The sequence below is a fragment of the Delphinapterus leucas genome, chromosome 8, assembly GCF_059928025.1.
Source record: "Delphinapterus leucas isolate spDelLeu-1000000601 "Yukka" chromosome 8, BTC_Dleu_Yukka2, whole genome shotgun sequence".
NCBI lineage: Eukaryota > Metazoa > Chordata > Mammalia > Artiodactyla > Monodontidae > Delphinapterus > Delphinapterus leucas.
The window spans coordinates 22,150,582-22,165,907 of NC_143136.1; the positions used below are offsets into that span (position 1 = coordinate 22,150,582).

Here is a 15,326-nt window from a genome sequence, read left to right on the forward strand (position 1 = left end):
ACTCATATTATGACAATGAATTAAAGCTCCTTTGAGGTCATGTTTTTTTTGATTCCTCCAAATAGAAATGTTAAAGCTCAAATGTCAAAGTAAGCGATAGTAATACTAACACAGTTAATATCAAAGATAAATGTTAAACACATGCATACATTTCTTTGCAAAGAACATCTGCAAATGTATAACCAAGAGTGGTTTCATTATAGAAAAATCTGCTTGAAAAGTTGTATCAAATTATTTTACATGCCATATCTTGGCATTTTCTAAGATCTAAAAAATTTCACAAAGGTTTATTTCTAGAGAATATAGCTAGTCATGATTATGACTTTAGATTAAGAAAGGGGGGGGCTTCCCTGGTGGCACAGTGATTGAGAATCTGCCTGCTAATGCAGGGGATATGGGTTCGAGCCCTGGTCTGGGAGGATCCTGCATGCCGTGGAGCGACTGGGCCCGTGAGCCACAACTACTGAGCCTGCGCGTCTGGAGCCTGTGCTCCGCAACAAGAGAGGCCGTGATAGTGAGAGGCCCGCGCACGGAGATGAAGAGTGGCCCCCGCTTGCCACAACTAGAGAAAGCCCTCGCACAGAAATGAAGACACAACACAGCCAAAAATAAATAAATAAACAAATGTGGGGTTTTTAAAAAAAAAGAGAAAGGGGACATCTTTACTCTGTACCTAATGATTTTCCACAAGCACAGTCCTGGTAACTCTCTTTGACAGTTTTCTCATTTTATCTCTCCTCTGGAGAAATGAAGTGACTTACTGAATTTGTAAATTTGGTAAGAAGAGCCAGACAAGGTTGTGTTCCATTTTTCTCCCCTAAGCATGGAGCCTGGCCATTGAAATCTTTATTGCTTCTCTGCTCTTCCATGCAGTTGACCTTGCTGGGGCTGTCACATGCCCTGTGTGGGTCATTCCAGTCCAACGGGACCTACAACAGGCAAATGAGACTCCCTAATTCTGGGCACAGTTAGCAGACTTACCTGACTCTCATACTGAATCACTTCCTTCATCTTTGCCCCCATCATTCATCTGTTTAGAACTCAGGCAGGGAAGAGATGGCTATTTTATGAGCTGTACTTCCCACCTCCAGGGATTCCAAATGTGGGACATGATGAAGTAGAGTAACAAAGATCCTTGGATAACTTAAACAGAGAGGAGAAACAGTATTTTTATTCTTGCAAGATGTAAAACTTCAGCTCTTTGTCTTTTCTTTTACTTAGAAACAAAAGCAAGTTGAGGACGTATAGTATTCCACGCCAAAATGTATGTTCTAATATTCTGACATATGCAAAATGCGTGCATGAATACTTAGCAGGTGTAATTTTGTCATTATTATTTTATATTCAGATATCTTTAAGTGACATTTAAAAATTGTAAATTGGCAAGAGCTATTTTATAATCATAAAAGTTTTCACCCAAGGAGTAATCTAATTCAACATTTCTGTTTTACAAATAAGAAAACTGAGGCACAAAGAGATAGCAAGGTCACACAAATATATGACCAGAGTGTAATTACATAAAAATGCTAATTGATAAATATCATGAAACCAAAAGTCATAAATGCCACTCTGTAGACCACTTATGCATGTTTGCAATATGCTAATGACATAGGCAGATAGAATTTTATCCAGTTTTTATAAAGGAGGATGATTAAGTTATAAAAATAAATACTTTTCCTGCAATCATAAGGCAAATCAAGAATAAAAGTAATAAATAACCTAATTTGTATCAGTGCTTCCTATACCAGATGATACATATTTAGCATTTGACAGTAATTATACACTGAGATGTTAGAAAATGTTGGGTTACTTTTCAATACAAAATCATATTTTTCTTAGAATAACAAGGAAAGTTGACTAGACTGTAGTACTACACATTCTTAATCATATTCCTTTGTAGCTAAAAATGAAAATAGTTAAAGCAAGTGTCTATAAATTATGTGTAATCATTGCCCTTCTAAGAGCTCTTTTTTGTTGTAATGTTAATGACAGCTTGTAACTTGATTTTTGCACAGTGCAGTAAGCTCTCCCATCTCACTTTCCACTGCATCCTCATTTTTGTCGTGAACGCAAAATAGTGTCCACATTTCCTCTCATATTGTTTTATGCACTAAGTGGTCATTTGACCCTTAAAGTCTTCTTTCGTATCAGCAATTCTGACAGGAGAGCTTTCTTTGAAGTTTGCTGCTTAGGCAAAAGTCCAATATTGAACCAATAGAAAGCATAAAAACGAATCATGAAAATGGACAAGTCATTTGGCAGAATGGCCAAAAAGAATACAGCTTTACAAATCAAAACAAATGGAGGGCCTAAAATCCCTGGTTGAACAAACCCTTCTATGTGACCATGAGAACTGACTTACCCCAGGAATTGTCACCTCTGGCCTGTGGGTACTTCATCATCTAACCTCCCAACAGGTATTGTTTGAGCATCTGTCATGTGTTCCATGCAGTGTTCCATGCTTGGAAGGTGAATACAAAAGAAATGTAAGGATGATCCCTCCCTTAGGGGGCTTATACTTTAGTTCCGGAAAGATAAAACCAAACAGCTGAAACAAGCAGACTACAATTTCAATGGAAATTGAAACCCCTATACCAGGGGTCAGCAGACCTTTCCCTAAAGGGACAAACAGTAAATATTTTCAGTTTTGTGATCCATATCGTCTCCGTCAATACATAACTCTGCCGAAAGTGGAAGCAGCCATAGACAATATGGAAAAATATGGGTATGGAGGTATTACAAGATAATTTATAAACACTGAAAGTTGAATTTCATATAATTTTCTATCTTAAAATATTATACTTTTGACTTGTTTCAACAATTAAAAAAAAAAAATCTAAAAACAGTTCTTTCGCACAGCCTACCCCAAAACAAAACGTAGGCTAGATTTGGCTCCTAAGTTTGCTGATCTCTGAGTTAGGGTTATCTTAAAAAATAGAGGAATTTAGAATTGATGCATTGAAAGGCATGCACATTTTGTTTCTAGTGTCCATTTAATTTTACTTAATGTAATATATCTGAGGTATAATTTTGTACATTTTTCATAGATGTACATTAGATCATTAACACATTCTGGAAATAACTGCTAGTCCTCCTTTCTGATTTCTGATCTAGAAATCGAGCTCTAGGCTCATGTGCTTCAGTAGTTGTGGCATGTGGGCTCAGTAGTTGTGGTGCACAGGCTTAGCTGCTACACGGCATGTGGGATCTTCCCAGACCAGGGATCAAACCCGTGTCCCCTGCATTGGCAGGCGGATTCTTAACAACTGCTCCACCAGGGAAGCCCCTCTACCATAATTTTTAATAACATCAATATTCAGAATTTCTTCCTGTAATCTTCTCTTTTTTTTTATTTCTGAGAGTTATTTCTTGCTCTCTGAATACCCATACACATATAGATGACTACTCTTGTTGTATCCTTGCGGTATCTTCTTTTCTCTCTATAGTCACTGATTTGCCAGATTTAATTTGCTTTAGTTTTTCATTTTCTTCTATTCTTTGTATTGCCCTTATTCAAATCTTTCTGTTTTGTTTTCTATAAGTCCATTTTGATCTTTCTTCAAGACAGAGGCTTTCCTCAACTGCTTGATGATTGTGGGCTGTCCATTCATATCTGAGGTTGAGGCACCGATCTCAAGGTCTGATTGGAAATTCTGTGCACCTGGTGAAGCTTATTGACTGAGTGGCATCAGTGTAGGTGCTTGGGTTTGGGATCCAGCTATTTCATCACACTACAGATCATCCTCTCCAAAGAGACTAAATCCAGAAGGAAGTTCTCCAATCTGCCACATGGAGATTAAACATGTAGACTTTCACTCAATCCTCCTGTTTTCAGCTGTGCTTCACCTCTACACCTTACTACAATACGTTTAGGATTTGTGTGGTTCCATCTATCCAGACAGTAAAATTCCTGGCTCTTACCTGGACAAAGTGAGGGAGGGGTGGACCAGTCCTTGGCTGAGTAGAACAGGGGAGGGATTAAAGATGGTGTCTGGTTGCTTCTTATATAGAGACTTTCAAACACTTCTCAGCCCCACTTTTCTTTCCCACTGTCAGAGGTACCCAGTACCTCCCACTGTTGTGCTTTTTAAGGTTTCTAGAATGTGAATCAACTTGCTTCTTCTGTGACCTCAGTTATTACTTCTCTCTCTGCTTTCCTTCTTCCAGAGTTTTGTTGATATTTCTTATCTTCTGTCTTCTTTCTTATTCTCTTCATTCTTGTGGTTTTTCACTGTTGTTTTCTCTGAACTATCATATCAGTGTGGTTTCAGGAGAGTGTAGAGGAAATGCATGTGCTTTGTTTTCTTTGTTTTAGTGATGTGCATTTTGAGTGTTACCAAAATGCCCTTTGAAAACAATGCATCAATTTACATTTCTAAAATCTGTGCCCATGTATACCTTTTTGCAATGAACACACTTGCCAATAGTATGTAAATCAGATTGTTTCATCTCTGCCAATTTGCTACTAAATTTTACATTCTTTAAGAGTGAGACCTCCATAGACGCAAGAGGGAAGAGATATGGGAACATATGTATGTGTATAACTGATTCACTTTGTTATAAAGCAGAAACTAACACACCATTGTAAAGCAATTATACTCCAATAAAAAAATTAAAAAAAAAAGAGTGAGACCTCTGTCTTACCTGTCTTTGTTTCCTACGTGCAATGTTTGGCACAGAAACGTCTGCAGGAAAGAGCATGGACCGAAGAGTCAACCATCACAGCCCTTCATCTGACTAGGAGTGTGCCTTTGGTCATGTTATGTTATGGCTCTAGGGCTCCATATATTAATCTGAACTCATTGCTACACTCTTCTTAGCACTAATACTCTAGCTGCATGCATTAGTGTGCTAGGGCTGCAGTAACAAAGCACAACTAACTGGGTGGCTTAAACAACAGATATGTATCATCTCACAGTTCTGGAGGATAGAAGTCTGAGATAAAGGTGTCAGCAGGGTTGGTTCCTTCTGATGGCTGTGAGGGAAGCATCTGTTCCATGCCCCTCCTCTAGCTTCTGGTAGGTTGATGGCAATCGTTGGCATTCCTTGGATTGTACATACATCACCCTGATTGCTGCCTTTATTTCCACATGGCATTCTCCTGTGCGTGTCTGTCTTAATTTTCCCCGTTTTACAAATACACCAGTCATAATGGATTACGGCCCACCCTAATGATCATGTTTTAACTTGGTTGCCTCTGTAAAGGTTCTATCTTCAAATAAGGGCACATTCTGAGGAACTTGGGGTTAGGACTTCAACATATGAATTTGGTGGGGGGGGACACAATTCTACCCATAACAGAGCTCTTAACAGATGCTCAAAATATCTGATGGATAACCTGAATTTATTATTCCTAAATAACTGGAGAATATCAGGAGAGTTTAGCATAGAAGCTGAATTCTGTGTGTGTATATGGAGGGCCAGGAAAAGAAATAAAAATGGAAGCAGACTTACAAATAGCAGGGCAAAACCGATAAACAAAACCCATGCAGTCACCAGGAACAGAGTAGTTCAACAGCTGGGCGTCTAAGGAAGACAGTGACAGGTCCTGTATATTGGTTAATGTGACAGATAGGCTTGCTGTCACAAAGATGATCAATAGCTCAGGGGCTTAAAGAATAAAGGAGTGCATTTCTTTCTTTTTCTTAATTTATTTATTTATTTATTTATTTTTGGCTGCGTTGGGCCTTCATTGCTCTGTCCGGGCTTTCTCGTTGCTGTGCGCAAGCTTTCTCTAGTTGTCGCAAGCAGGGGCTACTCTTCCTTTCAGTGCACAGGCTTCTCATTGTGGTGGCTTCTCTTGTTGCGGAGCATGGGCTCTAGGCTCACGGGCTTCAGTAGTTGTGGCACGCAGGCTCAGTAGTTGTGGCACACGGGCTTAGTTGCTCCATGGCATATGGGATCTTCCCAGACCAGGGCTCGAACCCATGTCCCCTGCATTGACAGGCAGATTCTTAACCACTGCGCCACCAGGGAAGTCCAGGAGTATACTTCTTTCTCATGCAACAGTCCCAGGGTCAAAGGTCTGGGTCAGTGGAGAAGCTCTGTTCTTCATGATGATTCAGGACCCGGGCTTTTTCTAAGACATTTTTATCATTTTCTTGGTAAAAGCTGGGTGCTTTCCATGTCTGCATTTCAGCTGGTGGGAAGGAATAAAAAAATCTGGAGCAGGCATGCTGAATGAATTAAGTCCCAGACCCAGAGTAGGGAGACATCACTTCTCACATTCCACTGATGAGAACTGTTTCCACTGCTATGCCTAACAGCAAGGGGGCCTGTAAAAAGTGGTCTAGTTATGCACAATGGGACTAACTGTGGAAGAAAAGCATGGATCTTGGTGGACAACCAGCAGTCTCCACAATACTCCTTAAAGAACTTCAAAGGACAGAAAAAAAAGTCTTCCTTCTAGGACTAAATTCAGTGCTTACTATCAAAGAGTATATAATGCTATTGGGGAGAAAAGAATCAGTGTAAATTTCTTTCAATGGGCTATAATAATATGCCAGTCGCTGTGGAAAAGAATATAAGTGTAATCAAAATGAGGAGGAGAGGGCTTCCCTGGTGGCGCGGTGGTTGAGAGTCCACCTGCCGATGCAGGGGACACGGGTTCGTGCCCCGGTCCGGGAAGATCCCACATGCCGTGGAGCGGCTGGGCCCGTGAGTCATGGCCGCTGAACCTGCGCCTCCGGAGCCTGTGCTCTGCGACGGGAGAGGCCACAACAGTGAGAGGCCTGCGTACCGCAAATTAAAAAAAAAAAATGAGGAGGAGAAAATATCAGATTGGGTCAAAATAATCAGAGACCTATAACCATTACTATCGTCACTAATAACCATCACCTTTCTGTTGGTTTTCTCACTTGCACGTGGGGATAGCCATCATCATCAGTAACAACTTCACACAGAACACAATTTATATCACCTTAGTTAGGTCCTGCTTATGTACAACGATAATACATCCCATAATTACCTACCAATTAGCTTAATAACCATTTAGTTCAACACCTGGAGAAGCTGTGGTTCTAGCCTTTGTTTCCTGTGGTGTCTTTTTTCCCTTGAGGATTCAAGCTTAAACTTTCCTCCAGCTTCATTCTTTGACATCATGTTCCAAGAGAAATAAAATTTGTTCTCAAAGAGCAGACAGGTAGAAAAGGATACAGTAAGCTAAAAGGAAGTATTACAACAATAGTCAAAAAGTTATGTAACAAAAAACTGTCAGAGGTAATACTTTTATTGGGCACAAAATAAGAGACACAAAACCAGCTGTCTAAAATATATACAGAAATTCCAAGTTGTATTTGAAGTAAGGTGTCAGAGGATAGGATTTTTTCGAATTGTTGGTTAGTATATTTAAAACCTCTGAAAACTGAAAGGGATTCTTGCTTCCAGCTAAGACAGAGTAATAAGGAGCAAACTTACTGTCTCACTTGAAACAACCAAAGAGAGGGGGAGAGAGAGAGAGAGAGAGAGAGAGAGAGAGAAACCTCTGGAAAAAGTATATAAAACCATGGTCTTCAAGACACTGGATATCAGCCAACAAGGGACGGTGATCTTTGAGCGACACAAAACAAATGAGATAAGAAAAATTTGATAAACTGAACTTAATCAAAATAAAAAACTTTGGGGCTTCCCTGGTGGTGCAGTGGTTGAGAGTCCGCCTGCTGATGCAGGGGACACGGGTTCATGCCCCGGTCCGGGAAGATCCCACATGCCGCGGAGCAGCTAGGCCCGTGAGCCATGGCCGCTGAGCCTGCGCGTCCGGAGCCTGTGCTCTGCAATGGGAGAGGCCGCAACAGTGAGAGGCCGCGTACCGCAAAAAAACAAAAACAAAAATAGAAAACTTTGCACCTCAAAAGAAGACACCATTGGGGAAAAAAGACAAGCTACACACTGGGAGAAATATTTTCAAAGCAAGTATCTGATAAACAACTTGTATCTATCAATAGAATATATAGCATTTTCAAAAAAACTCTATATAAAACAAATAGCCAACTAAAAAACAAGGAAAAGACTTGAACAGCCACTTCACAAAAGGAGATACATAAACGGCAAAATGCACATGAAAAGATGTCTAACATCACTAGTCACTAAGTAAATGCAAATGAAAACCACAAAGAGAAGTCACTATACACCTGGCAATATGGCTAAAATTAAAAACACTGATCAAACTAAGTGCTGACAGGATGTGAAGTAACTGGACTCCTCATACATTGCTGGTGGGGAGGTAAAATGGTACAACTTTTTAGGAAAACTGTTCTGCATTTTCTTAAAAACGTTAAAAAAAATATACCTACTATTTTATGATCCAACTATTCCATTCCTAGACATTTACCCAAGAGAAAAGAAAGTATATGTCCATGCAAAGACTTGTACACAATTTTTATTGTAGCTTTGTTTCTAGTCACCAAAAACTGGAAACTACTCAAATCAGCAGATGAATGGATAAACGTATTGTGGTATAGCCAATGGGATACTACTCAGTAATAAAAAGAATGAACTATTGATACTAGCAACAGTGTAGGTGAATCTCAAAATAATTATTCTGAGTGAAAGTCAGTACAAATGAGTATATACTGTGTGGTTCCAATTATATAAAGCTCTAGAAAATGCAAACTAACCCATAGTGACAGGAAACAGATGAGTGGTTGCCTGGGGATAGGCAAATCAGGAGGGAGGGGTTGCCAAAGGATGCAAAGAAACTTTGGGGGGCAATAGATATTGTTCACTCTCTTAATAGTGGTGATCATTTCTTGAGTGTGTGTGTGTGTATATATACATATATATATATCAACGTGTATCAAATTGCATACTTTAAGTTTGTGCAGTTTATTATATGTCAACTATACCTCAATGAAGCTGCTTAAAAAAATTGGAAGAAAACAATATATCCATGTTTTTAAATTTTTTAAATTGTCTCTTATAATTTGGGAACAAACAGAATCGCAATTTGCCATAATTTTCAAATCAGTTCTCTAAGTTGTAACTTTAAGCAATTCTCATTAGTCTCTCATTAAAAACCAAATTTTAAAAAGAAGAGACAATTAAAGGACAAAGATTTTCATGAGTAAAGGAAAATACTTTTGAATTTGATATATTGTGTACCTATGTTGAAAAACTCGGTTCTGGAGTTTTTCAGAACTGGAGCTTCAGAAAACCGCCTGGCAAGAGCTGTTCATCCAGAACACTATTCCTCCCCATTTCTTTTTAGTTATTATTCCCACCTCCAAGAAAAACTAAATCTAATTTAAATTCTACCTGATGAGATAAATTAACAACTAAGGAATAAGATTTTATCAGGTAGGGTTGGTAGGCTTTTTTTTTTTTTTTTTTTACTCCCCACTCCCCCCCCCGCCTCCACCCCCCACCCCACCCCACCACCCCCACCACCACCCCCCCACCAACAACCAATTTTCCCCCTCTTGAGGGCAATATGGCTCCCACTGAGCATGCATGTTTTACACAGAGGCAGCTGCCACCAGAACCGTGGCCCTAAAACCAGGCTTTGGAAGAAGCACCCTCACCTCTTTGGGCTCCTCCCCTGCAGCAGGGAGAGGAGTCTGCCAAACAGTCCAAGGGGTCAGCCCCGGATGCAGAGCAAGGCAGTGAAGAACACAGCATGAAGACCTGGGGGAAGAAAAAAAGTAAATGCCATTGAATTTGTTCAGATTTCTTATAACTTAAATGGGGCAAAATCTTTGGGGGAAGCCTCGTATGTCTTGGTAAGGAACATGAATTTTGTGTCTAGACTTTAAGTTCCAGCTTTGTCCCTCTTTTGTTGAAAAAGCTTAAGGACCATCTTTAAGCTTTCTGAGTCTCAGAGAGTAAAATGCGGCTATGGATATTTATTTCTGGCAGTTCCTTTGAGGATAAACTAAAATAACATATGCAGAGCGCTTAGTGATATGACTGGCTGGATAAATAATCATTAACTGTAAATTTGAGTGTTTATCATCTGTCCTTCTTTCCTTTCATTCAAAAGTGTCAAGACAGAGACTCTGCCCCATCAAGCTTGTGGCCTAGTACAGGGTCAGAGGTAGCAATCAAAGTACCAAAACAAAACAGGTTGTTTGAAGGACATTGTTTCGCAAAAGAATGGCCCTGGATACAACAGGGGAAAACTGGTAACATGTCAGTTAGCAGAGTTCTGTGTGACATCTTCTGAATACATTAGTCTCATGTTGAAAAAGTCATTCACAAAATCCTTTAGCCAATTGCTTTGCTCATATTTTTATTCCAGAGGGAGATCATTAAGTGATACTACAATTTCTACAAGGCTGATGATTCAGAAAGCTCCATTCTAGCTATTTTTCTAAGCCTTGTAGCCTCATCTGTAAGAGTGAGAGGATAATAGTACTTACCTCAGAAGGTGGTTGATGGTTGAATGAAAAACTGAATATAAAGTACTTGGTACTGGGTCTGGCTCAGAGAAAGTACTTAATAAAATCTAGCTGTTTAGATGTATTTCTCCACAGGTACTGAAGCCTTTATGACCTTGTTCAGGTGCTTATGCATGCCTTAATTTTTCATGTTTAACGTAGTAATGATTTGAAATATCCATTCCATCTCAGTAAAATTTTTACAGCTAATGAGAGACTATATCAAATTTATCAAGAAAATAGTTTGGCTTAAATTTAGGGATAGTTGTAATTATGCTTTTATTGCTATAATTCAGTTGAATATGTCCTTAATTTTTAATAACGAATTAATCAACAGAAAGAGTGTCTATTGGCCACCTATATCACAGTAGTCTATTGTTGGTATAAAAGTTTATTTAAGAGATAATGTTTATGGTTGTTTTTAAGCACCTGGTGCAACCTTCAAAGTTAGCTGCATATAAGATGCTTAAAGCATGTGAATGTAAAAGATAGAAAATATTTTAAATCCCAAAAATCTTTTAAGTTTTCAAAAAAATTTTTCAGCCTTTCAAAATAAACTTTTAAAGCCACCTACATAAAATAAAGCAAGATTGGAAAAAGGAGCAACAGCACACAGAAATAAAAATTTTCTAAGAAACTACTACCTATCTTGGAAAGCTGAAATGTTCTATAATACAGTTCTGGGTGAGCGGTCCAGCTACCCAGTAGTTTGTTCCACTTTACTGGAAGAATAAGACTCCTTTGCAAAGCCTTTTGGGAGTTACATCACTCTAATGAGAAAAAGAGCACTTCTGTTAAAAAACAAAGGACACCGATTAAGGCTTTTAAAAGTGCTGATTAAATAATAAACTAACTTAAACTATAAACAAAATGCTGATTAAGTGAAAACTGGCTAGCTTTCAAGGCATAATTTAAAGCCCTTATCAAGGATTTTTTTTTCCCTGGTTGCAAGGCCCTGTCAATTCTAGACAACTGTCCAGACATTCCACCCATGAGGGCTGTCCATGGGGCAGTTTATTTTTCCTTCTCGCACCTGTGCTTAATGAGTAGCAGTTTTGCAAGCTCGGCTGTTTTCAATGGAAGATAGGAAGGATTTCATGCCCCCCAAATAAAATCAAGATAAGAAACAAAACTACTGTAATTTATCTCCATTCATCCTACCCACAGAAGACCATGAAATAGTAAAAGACACTGCAGGCTCTTAAGGCAGAAAGTTCCAAAGGTCACCTAATCAATGGCCTCCCCTCCAACAGAACTGAAAGAGATTAAGAACAGGATAAAAGCCAAAGGTTTTCAGGAAAAACAGCCCACCTTCATTTAAATGTAACCCTTGGGGTCAAGAAGTTACTTTGTATCAGGGATGAGATTTTTTTGTTTTTCAATAGGCAAGAGATTTGACTAGGACAGTTATTGTCTCTCATGTGTGTATTCCTCTTAAAGAAAAGCCATTCTTCACTTAGAAACAAAACTGGCTTTTCAAACTTATCCCTTAAGTTGTTTTGATTTCAATCCTTTCTAAATGACTGGCTCTGATAAATTTGTTTTGTGCTTAACCATAATTTCAACAAATGAAGTCAGTTCACTTCAGATTTCCATAACTGCACATGCTCCTCATTACCTTCTCCAGTAACAAAACATCCAAATAACACCCCCCAAACTTACAAATATATGTGCTCCTTTTTGTTACTGAACATTTTTTTTTTTTTTTTTTGTGCGGTACGCGGGGGCCTCTCACTGTTGTGTCCTCTCCCGTTGTGGCGCACAGGCTCCGGACGCGCAGGCTCAGCGGCCATGGCTCACAGGCCCAGCCGATCCGCGGCATGTGGGATCTTCCCGGACCGGGGCACGAACCCGCGTCCCCTGCATCGGCAGGCGGACTCTCAACCACTGCGCCACCGGGGAAGCCCTGAACATTTAAGTTTACCTGGGTTCTGAGAAAATTCCATCTCGATGGCAAGTCCAAGTAGAAACAAGGCACAGTCGTAAATAAAGATTTGTTCTGTCTCTACCACATGCGTGGCGTCACACAAATAGTAGGTTTTGTCAGAGGTTACTGGTGTAGAAGAAAGAATCCACTACTGTTTTAAAGGCAAACTTCCTCTTAGAAAAATGAAGAAATGAGGGCACCCTGCATATGCTGCAGCCACTTGAGTGCATGTCACTGAAACAAAATCAGAAGATGGTACAATACAAGTAAAAGAAGAATAAAGAAATCCTATGCTTCAATCAGTGTTTTAAAAACTTTTTTGGAGTGTAATTTACATACCGTAAAATTCACCCATTTTAAGTGTACAACTCGGTGATTTTCAGTAACTTTACCAAGTTGAGCAGCCACCACGACGATCTACTTTTAGCACATGTATTTTCATCACCCCAGTAAGATTCCCTGTGCCCATTGACAGCTAATTCCCATGCCCAGCCCCAGCCCCAGGCATCTACGAATCTACTTTTGTCACATTTCCTTCTCGAAATTGAGATGAGAAAAAGAAATCCAATGATATATCCTACAAACAGGAGGATACCATTTGCTGAAGAACCCATCCTGTCAAAATAGTCTTCAGATTTCTTAAGGGAGTGCAAGGGAATCTTGGACACGAGGCATACCTAGTTTGAACAGGGTCAGAGTGGAGAGATTTAATTATCTCTCCAGTTAGAGATATAGACTTACACAATTACAAGGGGCTTTGATAATGAAAGAATACTGTGATAAGCCTTGCTATCTAAGAAAATGTTTCTGTCTCCAAAGAAAAAAGAAGAGTCACTTTCAAGTAAAAGGGTGAACTCTCAAGCATTTCTATAAAATTCAGTCAGTATATTGTTGTATTTTTGCTTCTGAGACATTAGAAATATACCATATCCTTAAGCAAATTATATTTCAATGGATTGTAGTATCAGTTTCTTCTGAAATGTAAGTCACTTGGGCTTTTTTCCTCCAAGCTCTCTTGTGTATATTATCCTAATGTATTTTGAGTACAGTAAATATATCAAACTATCATGGTTTTGGTTGACAAAATACATTTCTAACCACTTATTTCCTTCCCCCAGAATCTACGTATTTTAAGAAAGCATTAGCTTCAGGTTTACCTTCCTTACATCCTGATTTCCAGGTACCGTTCCCTCTGGAAGGAACACCCAGCTTCCCAGAAATTTACTAAGAATTTTACAAGGGGCCCTTTTAATTTGAAAAAGAAACCTGCTTTGTCAAGTGATGATGAGAAGTCAGGGGGGGAAAAAAACAACAGAAAAAACCCTCTAACCCAGACAAGACTCTAAATTTGGGGAAATCTGTGGCACTCTTTCAACTTGCAAAATTGGTCACAAAGATGCCTCAAGAAGTTACTTTACACTACTTGTAGGAAACTGATATTTGCTGTGTGGTTACCCCCCCCCCCCGCTTTAATTCCCTGTGTTAATAAAAGCAAATGTTAGTTTTGTGTCTTTGATGTGTTCGGCATTTTATAGACCAGAGTTCAAATTACCCCATGGCAGTCGCTGAAGGCAGAACTTTTGGAGAAAAGCAATCGCAGAAACAAACGTATTTGGCTAGCAGCGTTCATAGATTCTCAAAGCAAACGGGAGGTGTGCACTAGGAACCTAACTAGGAGGCAAAGCTTTGAGTTTAGATCTCTCAGGAGTTACTGAAGAAAGTTGAGGACTCCTTTTGAAGATCTTTAAAAAGCACGTGTGACTTGTGTTTGTCTGTAAAAAGGACTGATGTGATGAGTTGCTAAATGCTAGAGACTTCTCAGATTCCCTTTCTACCCTGTGCCTTTAGAGGGAAAGAAAAGGAAATCTTAAATGGGAACTTTCCATATTCTTGGAGTAAGTAACATTTTGGGGGAAAAAAAAAAAGTCTGGCAGCGGGGCTGTGGGAGGGGAATTCTGTGATGAGACCGATGTCCACCAAACGAAAATGCCAAATAAAATCAAGGAAGGGACTGTAGGAAGGAAAGACTGGAAATGGTCTTTTCTCAGCTTTTAAGGACTCAAGGATCTCTGCCTTGTGTAACGGGCGCGGTGAACATGGGCAAGGACACCACCATCTTTCTCCGAGGTCGGTCCAACTTTTCAGTTTTCAGTGGTAACAGGCATCCCATCCCCGGGAAAAGAAGACTTTCTTGCATATTTGGAAAAAAGCAAACTGCTGCTCTGTCCTTTCAAAAGAAACCTCGTTCTCTGAATTACCCCCGGATCCGTCAAGCGCCCCGCAGAACTCCTGGTACTAAGTAAAAGCTCATTAAAAGGATCGTTTCTCCCTCCTGCCCCCCAGCTAAAACGTCCTCAGAACCGGGCAGGCACAGCGTTTAGAAGGGGAGAAGTCTTGAACAGGAAACTGTGAAGGCAAAGAAAGTGAGGCTCCAGTCAGTGCACAGTAAACCAAAGAAAGGGAACAGAGTGAAAGCCAGCCGCGCCCTGGGACAGCAAAGTCTACATTCCTACAGCTGCAAGGTGGTGGCTACTTTATGGTTTTACCCTCCCCCTCGAACTGCACTCCAGTGAGCAGAGACTTTTTTTCCAGAGGAGACGCAATGTCCTCAACCACCCCCACTCCCCGCCGCCAACCCCAATAAAATAGAAAAAGGAAGCGGGGTTGGGGGGGGTGGACTTGCGACCCCTTTGCTACACACGACTCCGGCCCCTCCCTTTCCTCCCAGTCAACCCCTTTCTAGCCGCTTCCCAATCCCTCCCCCTTTGCTCCCCAAAAGTTTGATGACCGCAAAGGAAACAGAAAAAAGTTCTCTTGCCCAATCCTGGCGGGCGATCAGCATCTCTTTTGTTCGAGGAGAACCCACAGCCCCCCTGACGTCACCCGGAGCCCGGGCCAATCCGCGCGCGGTCGGCGGCGGCGGCGGCGGCGAGAGGAGGGTGGGGGGAGTCGAGCCGGTCCCTCCTCCCCCGCGCCCAGGGCCTCGCGGGGGGCGGGAAGGGACAGTCCCATATAAACCCCGGCCC

At 40.4% G+C, this 15,326-nt stretch overlaps 1 long non-coding RNA gene across 1 annotated transcript; it reads right to left on the minus strand.

The window, feature by feature from the left end:
• Positions 1-5,174: 5,174 nt before the first annotated feature.
• LOC111171804 (uncharacterized) lies at positions 5,175-12,776 on the minus strand. The gene is made up of 3 exons (XR_002643749.2): positions 12,298-12,776; positions 9,519-9,621; positions 5,175-6,731 (listed from the first exon to the last, which is right to left on the minus strand). It is a non-coding gene; the product is annotated as an uncharacterized LOC111171804 (long non-coding RNA).
• Between the last annotated feature and the right edge of the window lie 2,550 nt (positions 12,777-15,326).